Here is a 12,135-nt window from a genome sequence, read left to right on the forward strand (position 1 = left end):
AAATCTAATTAATGTCTTAATTTAATGATATGGAGCAATCATTATTGAACAAATGTCATAAGTTGAAATTCTACCGTATTTATATAATTTTTAAAAAAGTTGTTTAAAAGGTTTTTTTTAGAAAATTCACAGAGCAAGCTTGCGGAACTAAATAATATATATTCAAGCAAGAGCTCTCGTTTTTTTTTTTTTTTTTGGCATATAACTTTTAAACGGAGATCAACCACAAAATTATTTTGTTAGACAAATGTAACAGGATGTTCACAGTGGGTCTTGCAATACTTTTTTATGGTGAAAAACGGAAGTGGGCCTAGCAAATACTTCAATCTTCAGGACTCATTTCTTGCGAACCCCATCAATTGGTTGCCCACTTTAATTGCCTACTTTTTTTTTTTTAATTGCCTGCTAGTTTGTATTTTTGTAATGCCTGCATACTCAGGGACACATTTAACAATATATATTATGTACTCAACCATTTGAAATTGTTCGTGACCCTTTGGGTCTGATGCGGGATTGCGGAAGCGTCTGATGTGGGATTGTAGATGCGTTAAAAAATAGAGCATGTTTATTTTTAGAAAACAAAAAATAAAACACGTTTGCTTCTTAAAATAATCTCGAATCTACAAGAATAAAGGGTTCTCAAATCCACTAGAGAAACAATAGATAAAAATCTAAATTTTTATTAATATCAATAATACTGAAAAAAAAAAAAAAAGTTTACAGACTTGGAGACCTATTTAAAGACTCCATAAAACTTGATAGATAAGAAAATATATTCTAAAATAAGTCCTAATTAATAACCATAGTAGGGATCAAATTTGACCTAAAAAGGATTAAAAACACTTAATAACAAGGAAATAAATCACCTAAACCTAAAATAATGTTTTTTGACATAAAGATACCAAAATTAAATAATAGATTTTGTCCTACATCAAGGTCGGACCAAATCGGTTGGGTTGGTTAGGGTTGAAGGATTGGTGACTAGTCCTAAGGCCCTTAACCTTGATGTGCTTAACAAAAATAAGTTTGAAGCCTGCTAAACACTTTAAAAGTCTGAAGAACAAGAAGAAGAATTTTTTTTTTTCCTTTCTCATAAGAGAAGAATGGTTTATTTCCTTTCTTAAGTACAAAAGAAATTTTCTTTTCCTTTTTAAAATTATTTTAGTTCATGGCACCTTTATTGAATCTGATCCCTTACTGTTCTTTTCTTTTTCAAAATCCTTACTACATAGTTCCCTTTATTATATCCTTTATTCCCTTACTTTTTTTTTTTTGGAAGATTATTCCCTTGCTTGTATTTGAGTTCATAGTTTTGTCAATATATCCTTTACTTGTATTCTTTAATATAATATATGCTCAAAGCTCATACATTCTTCATTTATTTTTACTATTTTAAGTTAATTCAATAGAACGCTAATAAAACGTTTTCTTTTAATCTTTTATATTCTTTGCTACATAATTCCGCCAAGAGCTTTGTACTTTGTAGCTCAATTAAGCGATGAACACATCCTGATATTTATAATGAATACATCTCAGGTTTATATCTTCCTCTCCCATTATAACTATGAAATTATATATATAAATTAAAATAATTCTTTTATGAGTTGTTCTACGTATACAACATTTTTTTACAACAGTTGAGTTGACATGTTTTTAATAGTTTGGGTAAAATACAATTTTGCATCTTAAACTTTACTAAAAGTTTGTTTTTCATCCCTAAAAGTTTGGTCCCTAAACTTGATATTAGTTTATTATCTACCACTAATAATTTGACATCTTGCGGTTGTGAAATATTTTCAATATATATACACATAAATTTCCAATATATATCACTTGAATGTTTTCTAGCTTATACTTCAAGATATTTTTGTCTATAAATTTAAATAGTTTTCTTAGGTTGCGTTTGGAAACTAAATTTGAATTTAAATTTGAACTTATAATCAATAGATTTGAAATGTCTTGATTTCAAATTCAAGAATTTTAAACTTCTTGGTGGTCTAAATGATTGGTCTTTAAAAATTATCGATTTTTTTTTAAAATTTTAATAACTCAAATCCAAATTTATGTATCTAAAGCATACTATTCATAGGAACCACTACAGAATTTACGGATGATACCAAAAGTAGAGATACCAACAAGGGCAAGCTTGCGGAACTAAATAAAATCTATTCAAGTGACAGGATGTTCATAATGGGCAATTATTTTTTTTATGCATAGAACTTGAAATGGAGATAATCAAATCAACCACAAAATACTGTTAAAAAAATGTAACATAATGTTCACAGTGGCCCTTGCATCATCATCATCATTATTATTATTATGGCGACCCCTGTTTATTTTCCTGCATCTATATTTTGGGCCATGTTTTAGGGATGTAGGCAATTACTTTCTTGTTCTGTGTGCTTGCATTGTGCATGATGTATGTATATATATACCTGTTCGCCCCTTCCGGTGTGATTGTCATAGTCCATGTTACCTAAGGCAAAACGATGCCTAATTTCCGCCGCGATAGTAAGGTGACATGTCACCCGAATGCCTTAGGAAAGCATAGATTGGGACCACACCAATTCAGAAGCCAAACCTCAAAGCCCCCATACATGTGAAGCCCCAAAAGTCAATGCCAAAATCATGTTATTACTGCCAATCTCCAAAATTTAAGGTTTTATTAAAATAAAGGACTGTCATTGGACGCTTACAGGCGTTATGGGGTGCCTAACACCTTCCTCACATGTAACCAAATTTTCAGACTCAAGAATCAAGATTTTTTTCCATCCACATTAGATTAGGAAAAAAAATACATTTTTTCTTAGCCTAGGATCGGTAATAAAATCAACTAAAAATAGGTGACCAATTACACATTAGAAAAACCCAATGATTGGTGGCGACTTCATTTATCTTTGATAATCCCTTAAAATTTGGCCAAGATTCCTGCCAAACTGCCAAAGGTAGACAAATACCTTCCTCCATTGAGAGAGAGAGCACCTGAAGCTTCGCGCGAACCACACCAAGTGCACCAACCAATCGAAAAGAGCCCCCAATGAGCCCCGCGCAGGCGGGAGCGTCGCCACAGTGGGCGGCCAAGCGAAGACCCGATATAATGACCTAAGAAAACTAATGAAACAAACTAGTTTCAAGTAAAAAACTTGGGAAGAAACCTCCTTGAAAAGCAATTCACTATAGTTAAGAGAAGTTTCAGATCTAGTACAAAATCTTTATCCCTAGACTCTAAAATCCTCGTGGATGAACTTACAGCAGAAACCTTCTACCACTTCAGAACTTCTAAACTCTTCAATATATGTACGCCACCATTTTGCACAGATCCCAATACGTGACTAACTCCACCAACTTGAAGAAGATGTTGGCTGTAAAATTCTTCACATCATCAACAATGAAGATCAAGAAGCTCCTTGGTTACAAAACCATTGGCATAAAAACACAGTAGCTTCTTTCAGAGAGAATAAGCCACTAGGTCACTTTCTACATGTGTTCTCCATGTACAACGACCTTTAAAATAAGCCTTATATATGTCTAGGGTTGTGAAAAAAGAAACCCTACACATACATGTCAGCTAGGGCCAAAAATTAGATCTAGAAATTCTGATTTCGTAGATCTTGACAAATTCAGATTCTGTCACTTTTCGTTCTTAAATCTTGATAGATACTGTTTCTGTCGAGGTATCTATCGAGCTTTAATGAACAGCTTTTCTTTACTTTTTTCTTGATCCAATCTTCATGGCTTTAATACCTAACTTGAACTCTTATTTCTTGAAGTATTAAACTCATCCTAGATTTACCCAATTACAAATAAAGTGCATTTTGTCAAAGGATTAGTTAATTACATAAAATATGTCCTTAACAATCTTCCCGTTTGAAAATCCATGACAAAACCACAACAAGACAACTAATCATGAGAGAAGTCTTAAATTACTTAACTCATAACCACTTATTGTATTACAAAATAAATCTATCCCTACTACAAACTCTTAAAAAACTTTGTAAGAAAAGAGTTCATGGCATGATAGACTTTCACAACCTGTCTTTCTAAAACACTTAAACAAAACTCATTAAAGCATCATGTGTGAAATAAAAATAAAGATTGTGTACATAAAGAAACATGCGTATAAAGATAGAGAAGAAACAACACATGTAAAGATAGGTGAAGAAGACATACATCATATATATATATATATATATATATATATATATATATATATATATATATATATATATATATATCAAAGATAAACACAGTGTATGTAAAAATGGTCACAAGATTGGTGTACAAGAAGCTAAAAGAAGCTTTTGAAACAATGAGGTTAACACTCCCCCTAACAAGATGAAACACAACTCCCCCTAATAAAGGCATGTATTTCTCCCCTATATATCAAAGATAAGCACAGTGTATGTAAAAATGGTCACAAGATTGGTGTACAAGAAGCTAAAAGAAGCTTTTGAAACAATGAGGTTAACACTCCCCCTAACAAGATGAAACACAACTCCCCCTAATAAGGGCATGTATTTCTCCCCCAAACATGTAGAATTTTAAAAAGAAATCACATTTTCTCCCCCATTTTTTTCATGATTGACAAAGGGTACAAGAAACTATAAAACTTCACCCGAGAAACATAAAGATGATCAAGGGGGCATAAGGAATCCATATAAAAACATGAATGTAATGAAACAAGATGCTATGGGTGACAAGATAATAGAAAGATGCAAAACATGTGCAAAACAATGCATGCAAGAGGGTCTCGATAGATTAAGAAGCTGTCGAGCTACTATCGAGCTGGCAGAAAGCATATAAAATTACCTCGATAGATCGAGATATGTGTCGAGAATCTATTGAGAAGCTACCCAGAAATCTTGATGGATCGAGAATCTGTCGAGAATGTATTAAGTAGACAAAGAGCACAGAAATTTGGCTCGATGGATCGACCTAGCTGTTGAGAAGCTATCGAGGTCAAACCCAAAAATCTCGATAGAAGAGGTATCTGTCGAGAAGCTATCGAGGATGCATGAAGATGTTTTTCAAGGGGGAAAAACACATGTGATGAGAAAGCAACAAGATGGCTACTCAAACAAGCATCCAAGCAACATGTTAAGCACTTAAACCACACCTCTACCCTAGATGCAAAGCATTCCTAGATCCACAAACATACTAAACAAGTCTAACCAATTTTATATTTCAAAAACAAGTTAAGACAGTTTAACAAGTATATATTAACACATGTATCCTTGTCATAGCCAAAATACATTGTACCTGCACATGTATCAAGAGTAGCAAAGATTATGCATGTTGTGTGTGAAAGCATAACAAGTGTGAGAGACCACCAAAGGTGCCTCTCAAAAAAGAGAGATTTTTTTAGTGCTTTTTAGGGCACCTCTTTTTTTTTGGGAAAGTATTATGGAGTCGCTACTTATTTTTTATACAAAAAAAAAAAAAATATATATATATATATATATATATATATATATATATAAATACAAAAATACATGATTGAATTGTTTCCTTTCATTGATTGAATAAAAAAAATACATGTCTGAAAAATTGAAAATTACATGGCTTTAGGTCCTAGTTACAAACTACTAAATAATTACATGGCTTTTTGTCCCTACTTACAATCTACCCAAAATAAAACAAAGATAAGACCTAGATCTACCTATCCAAAGACTCTAAATTCGGAGGCTAGATTACAAAATAGGAAGGTGTTAGGCATCCATTCTGCCCAGACAAAGTCTGGTCTTCTAGACTCATGTGACCAATGTACCACTTTTATGCATGAGATGAATGATATGTTGCACATGTGAAATAAACTAAATCACAAATTTATTTATGAATGTATCCTTTTCTATGTTAAAAAATTTAGATCTGTTGTTGTGAGTAAAAATGATTTGGTTTATAAAAAAATCAGATCTGTTTTGTTGTGTAAAAAAAAAAGGTTTTTGGAGAGAAAATTCAGATCTGTTTTAATTTAATTAAAACAACGCCTTGCAATTTGGAAAAAAAAAAGATTAGATCTATTTTTAAGAACTTAAAAAAATTATTTTTTGATGACAGAAAAATCAGATCTGTTTTTAAGAACTTAAAAAAAAAAAAAGATTTTTTGATGACAGAAAAATCAGATTTGTTTTTAAGAACTTAAAAAATGATTTTTTTTATGAAAAAAAAAATCAAATTTGTTTTATATGTTCAAAAAATATAAAAAAGATTGCTTGAGAAGAGGATTTCATTCATGAAATAAATTTATGCTACATGTATTGAATAAAACAAATACAACAAGCAATACCATTTATTATCTTATTCTTTTTTATTTCAAAATCTACTATGTTAAAAAAAAATCAGAAATGTATCTAAGGAAGATACAAATAAGTTTTCATTTTAAGAAAAATTCAAATCTGCATTTAATGAAGATGCAAATCTGTTTTTATTTGAAAAAAAAATTCAAATCTACATCTAATGAAGATGCAAATTTGTTTTTTATCTAAAAAAAAAATCAAATCTACATCTAATGAAAATGCAAATCCGTTTTTGATTTGAAAAATTCATATCTACATCTAATGAAGATGTAGATTCGTTTTTATTTTAAGAAAAATTTAGATCTTCATCTAATGAAGATGTAGATCTATTTTTATTTTAAGAAAAAGAATTGTTTACATGCATATTTTTGAAAATAAGAAAGAGATCACAACAGTAATAAAAGAATTTAGAACATGTTTTGACAAAATAAATCGACAATTCATGATATGAATACTTGAAACAACTAAACTAAAAAAATATACAAACATGCCTCATCACTACAAGAGAAGCATAAAGAAAAGAAAAGGGTAATCGGAAACAACCTCTTGCATGGAGCACTTCTTCTTCTTGAGAGGATGTTTTAGGGTTCAAAGAAATTTATGCAATTAGCTTTGAAACCTAAAAACCGTAGTTTAAGAGAGAATACTAGAAAGGGGATGAGAAATTTGAGATTGTGAAAAGGTGTCTCTCCTAGAGCGTAAAAGAATGTGCTGAATATCTGAGATCTGGTCTCTATTTATAGAGACTAGAATGCTTAAAAAATAAGCAACGACGAGTAGAATACGAATCGAGATGCGTCTTTCTACGAAAAAGTCGAAAAGGATGTGACTTAGCGGCACCCAAAGAGAGTTGGGCCAAAGCCCAAAAGGGTGCCATTTGGCACTTCGAAAGTGTTGTTCGACACTCCAAAAGTGCCGAATGGTACTCTTGGACACCAGACGTACTTTCATGTCTGGGTGCGTTTTGGACTCCTTTTTTAGGTTTTCTTGAGTTAGGCCTTGCACTTAGATGTGTTTTCAATTCGTATTCTAAAATTTTTATCTCTTTTCTGGATAATTCAGGTCTTTTTAGCAACAATTATCTTGTAGATAAATACTCTAAAGTAAATCTTGATAAAGTTCAGATTATCCATTATTTTATTGTTATCCAATTATCCCTTTTATTCCTATGCAACCAATTATATTTTAAACACTAATTATCAACCAATCACAAAATTATTTAATTAATTTTAATTGTTTAACCAATCAGAATTAATTTAAATTAATCATGCGTGGTCGACTCTACCTAGACACAATGCATGTTGACCGTGCAAACTTGATCATGTGATATCTTTTAATCCGATGGTCCGATTTGGAAACCGGACATACCTTCGCCACCGTTAGAATCTCAAGATCATTTTTATGATATGCAATGAATGAATTAATAAATATAATGCAATCATGATTTTTTGGGGTACATATATAGTCATTCCAGTTATCTTCTTTGACTAAATCATGGGTGCAAAATTGAGTATCTACAACACGTGTGCACAAGTTTCTAATATTATGATGATTTGGGATATAAGAACATCTAATACACTCACAAATAATCATAACTGTTCTATGGGGACTATCACCTTTGAGGTACATCATATAACTCCCAAATCTCCTAGAAACACGCTTACAATTATTTTAAAATCATTTTGATTCTTTTTGCTTTTATATTCTTTGCATATTTTCTTTTTGAACATATTATGCATGGACATATAAGAGAGAAAAAAAATATTCAATTATGTAAGCCAAAACATTACAATTTTGCTATGCCGAAGTACACAGATGTTATATATGATTAGCGAGCTTTAGTGGTGAGATTGTTATTTATGCATTTCTCTTAGGATTTTCTATTCATTCCTATCAAAAAGAGTGATATGAGTATTAAGTATAAAGATTACTTAATCATACTCATCACCAACACGAGCCACAAACCTCACTTGCTTAGTTGTCCATTAAAATGCCCATCTAAGTTACAAGAGATACAAAGTTTAGAAACTTTGTTTCAATGGCCATTTAGGGTACACAAGTACCAATATACACAAACACACACTGTTTTTGTATTTTTTTTTCTTTTTATTTTGAAAAACAAACAAAATAAAAACAAAACAACCAAACAAAAACAGATAAATAACATGAAAGCATAAAAGAAAGATGCAAATACATGAAAGCATGATTCCAAAAGCAGATAAGAAATCAAACAAGAAAGGCCTACTTTAGATAGAAAGAAATAAAGTAGAGGACAGATAGAAAAAACAATTAAGTCTTAGGCTCCTTTCTCACTCACACAGCACGAGTCTTTGGCCGTGAAGATGAAAAGGCACGTGTCCTAGTATGTCTACTAAAGGACATAGAAGAAATAAAATTCTCCTGAAATTGAGTTAAAAAGCTCAAAGCTTTTAATAACTCTCTAAAGAAAGGTGTTGAACCTTGAGAGAGAACTTGTAACCATTTGGACAATTACTTATGAGGATACAACTTGAAGCAATTAGGATGAATGTGTCCAGAAACACCACAATGGTGACAAATATGAGTAGTTTTTGAACTACTGGACTTCCTAGAGTGAGGTCTAACAAAGGAATAAGGATTAAGGATTAGCCAAATTAGTTTTGGATTTTATACCTTTATCACCTTTCTCAGATTAGGGCACAAAAATAGTTTTTGATCCAAAAGCCGTGGAAGAGGAGGGGCCAAAGGAAAAAGTATATCTTAAGCCAGTCTTATCAGAACTAGACTTTTGAGTACTCAATACCTTATCAAGCTTTGCACTAGACATCCTCTCTATTTGAGTTCTAGCTTGACTAAGCCCAACCTTGAGATTCTTAACCTTCTCTTCTAATGTGGTGTTCTCCATAACAAGAGTCTCAACTAATGTTGTAGTCTCATCTAGTTTGACTAATAGTTTTTTTTTTTTTTTTTTCCAGGTTTTACCTCATTAAGCTTTTTTCTTCAAAGATGAGAAGTATTTTCAGATTTTATAAATTCAGTGCATAACTTATCATAGGCTTTCTAAAGGGTCAACTTCTTGGGTACTTCATCATCAGAAGAATCCTCACTGTCACTAGCACTCTCCACAATCACCTTATCGGTTGTGGCAGCAAAAACCATATAATGACCACATTCATTTTCATACTCATCAGAAAGATCACTCTTAGAATCACTCAAGGTATCGGACAACACTTTACCTTTTGAATTCTTGGTCTTTTCCTTCATAAGATAGTTTGAGCATTCTATCCTCATATGACCAATACCTTTGCACTCATGGCACTAAATGAGGGGTTTCTCATTCTTGCCCTTCCTAGAGGATTCAGATTTCCTAGGGGCTTTGTTCTTATCATTTTTCCTATATTGGAGAAGCTTGATAATCTCTTCAGCTATGAAAGTTAAGTCCTCATCCTCATCTTCATCTTCATCTTCATCTTCAGAGTCATCACTCTCTTCCTCTATACCCTTAAGTGCCATGTTCCTAATCTTTTCCAATTTCCCATTTTACCTAATCCCATCTCATAGGTTTGAAGGTCCCCTACAAGCTTAGTCAAAGGAATTTGATCAATGTCCTTCACTTCTTCAATGACAGTGATCTTGGTATTGAATCATTCAAGTAGGGACCTAGGGATTTTCCTAATAATTTTGGATTCTGTAATAGATTCTCCAAGATTGAAGGCAGAATTCACAATATCCTTGAGTTTAGCATAGAACTCATCAAAGGTCTCATCCTCTTCCATCCTTATTTCTTCAAAACTGCTAGTAAGTGTTTGAAGCTTAACGGTCTTCACTGCCTTGGTACCTTTATAGGTGATCTCAAGAATAGTCTATGCTTCCTTAGCAATTTCTGTGGATGATATTTTCTTGAATTCCTCATTGGTCACACCACTAAACAGAGCATTCAAAGCCCTACTGTTGAAATTTGCTGCTTTGATCTATGCTTCATCCTAATGCACTGGTGCTTCCTTTGGCTTAACCCAACCAACTTCAATAGCTTGCCATACTTTTTTATCAAGAGCCTGCAAAAAGCTTTCATGCGGACTTTCTAGTACACATAGTTAGTACCATCAAACAAAGGAGGAATCAAAAGAGATTGTCCACAATCCATGACAACCGGGGTCAAGGATCACACTTAGGAAATTAATCCAATCAGAGTGTACCTGCTCTGATACCACTTGTTGGAAAATTTAGAACCTAGTTGATAGAATTAACAAGTTTTAAACCCGAGTTGTCAATTAGATTTATTATGAATAAATCTTGTTAAAACAAACAAACATCAATATCATGCACAACAGAATAGTAGATAAGACAAGATACGATGACCTAGGAAAACCAATGAAACAAACTAATTTCAAGTAAAAAAAACTTGGGGTGAAACCTTCCCCAAAAGCAATTCACTACAGTAAAAAGAAGTTTCAGATCTAGTATAAAACCTTTGACTTTAGACTCTACAATTCCCATAAATGAACTTACAACAAAAACCTTCTATCGCTTTAGAACCTTTGAATTCTTCACTTCAATAATGAAGACCAAGAAGCTCCTAGGTTACAAAACCCTTGGCGTAAAGACACAGTAGCTTCTTTCAGAAAGAATAAGGCATTAGGTCACTTTCTGTATGTGTTCTCCATGTATAACGGCCTTTAAAATAAGTCTTATATATGTCTAGGGTTGTGAGAAAAGGAACCCTACACATACATGTCAGATTGGGTCAAAAATCAGATTTGGAAATTCTGATTTTGTTGATCTTGACAGATTTAGCTTCTGTCAAGCTTTGTTTTTAAATCTTGATAGATGTTGTTTCTATCAAGGTTTCTATCGATCTTTAATGAATAGTTTTTCTTTACTTATTTCTTGGTCCAATCCTCATGGCCTTAATACTTAACTTGAATTCTTGTTTCTTGAAGTACTAAACCCATCCTAGATCTACTCAATTACAAGTAAAGTGCATTTTGTCAAAGGATTAACCAATTACATTAAATATGTCCTTAACAATAGCTGAAACAAACACAGCCTTATATCCATAATCAAATATGCAATCATATAAAAATCAATAACAGAATATTTGAAATATTTTCTCCCTAGAAATCCTTTAGTTTTGTATTTCTCTTTAATATAACAATCTAAATGTAATCTTTATTGTATTCTTCAACTATAAATATACTACAATCCACCTGTCAAAATGTCGAGAGTGTGAACAAAACTCTTTCGTTTTTTGGTTGCCAAGTGCAATTGAGATTCTTTCCAACAACTTACATGTTTTATTATATCTCAGTTCATCATAAATACATATAAATTTAAACATTTGACAACGATTGTTATTCGTCTATTTCGGTAGAGAGAAACCGGTATTTGGGTAGGGTTTTAACTTTTGGGACTGATGTAGACCAAGGGGTGCAAGTTTTCCTTATATACTGAGAACCTCATTTTCATGAGATAAAATTAATTCTCACTGCAAAAACAAGGTTATAGCTTGTGATCATAAATATTCCCCAAAATTAAACTATCTCCTGATTTATTGTGTAAAAAAAAAAAAAACACTTAAATGAACTTAATCATAGTGGACAATCCTAAGACTCTTGACCTTGATACCTTTGAATAACTTTTAGGCTTGACAAACACCTCAACAATCAAAAGAAGAATAACAAGAATCGTTGTCTTTTTCCCTTTTTAAGTCACTTCAGCAGAACACTAGTAAGAACTTCTTAATTTATATTTCCTTTATTATATTCCTTACTTGAATTCTTGAAAGAATATGTTCTTAACGTGTACTTCTTTCTTACTAAACTATTGTCTATAAATTTGAAAGGTTTCCCTTAGAAAATTT

The sequence above is a fragment of the Castanea sativa genome, chromosome 3, assembly GCF_040712315.1.
Source record: "Castanea sativa cultivar Marrone di Chiusa Pesio chromosome 3, ASM4071231v1".
Classification (NCBI taxonomy): Eukaryota; Viridiplantae; Streptophyta; class Magnoliopsida; order Fagales; family Fagaceae; genus Castanea; species Castanea sativa.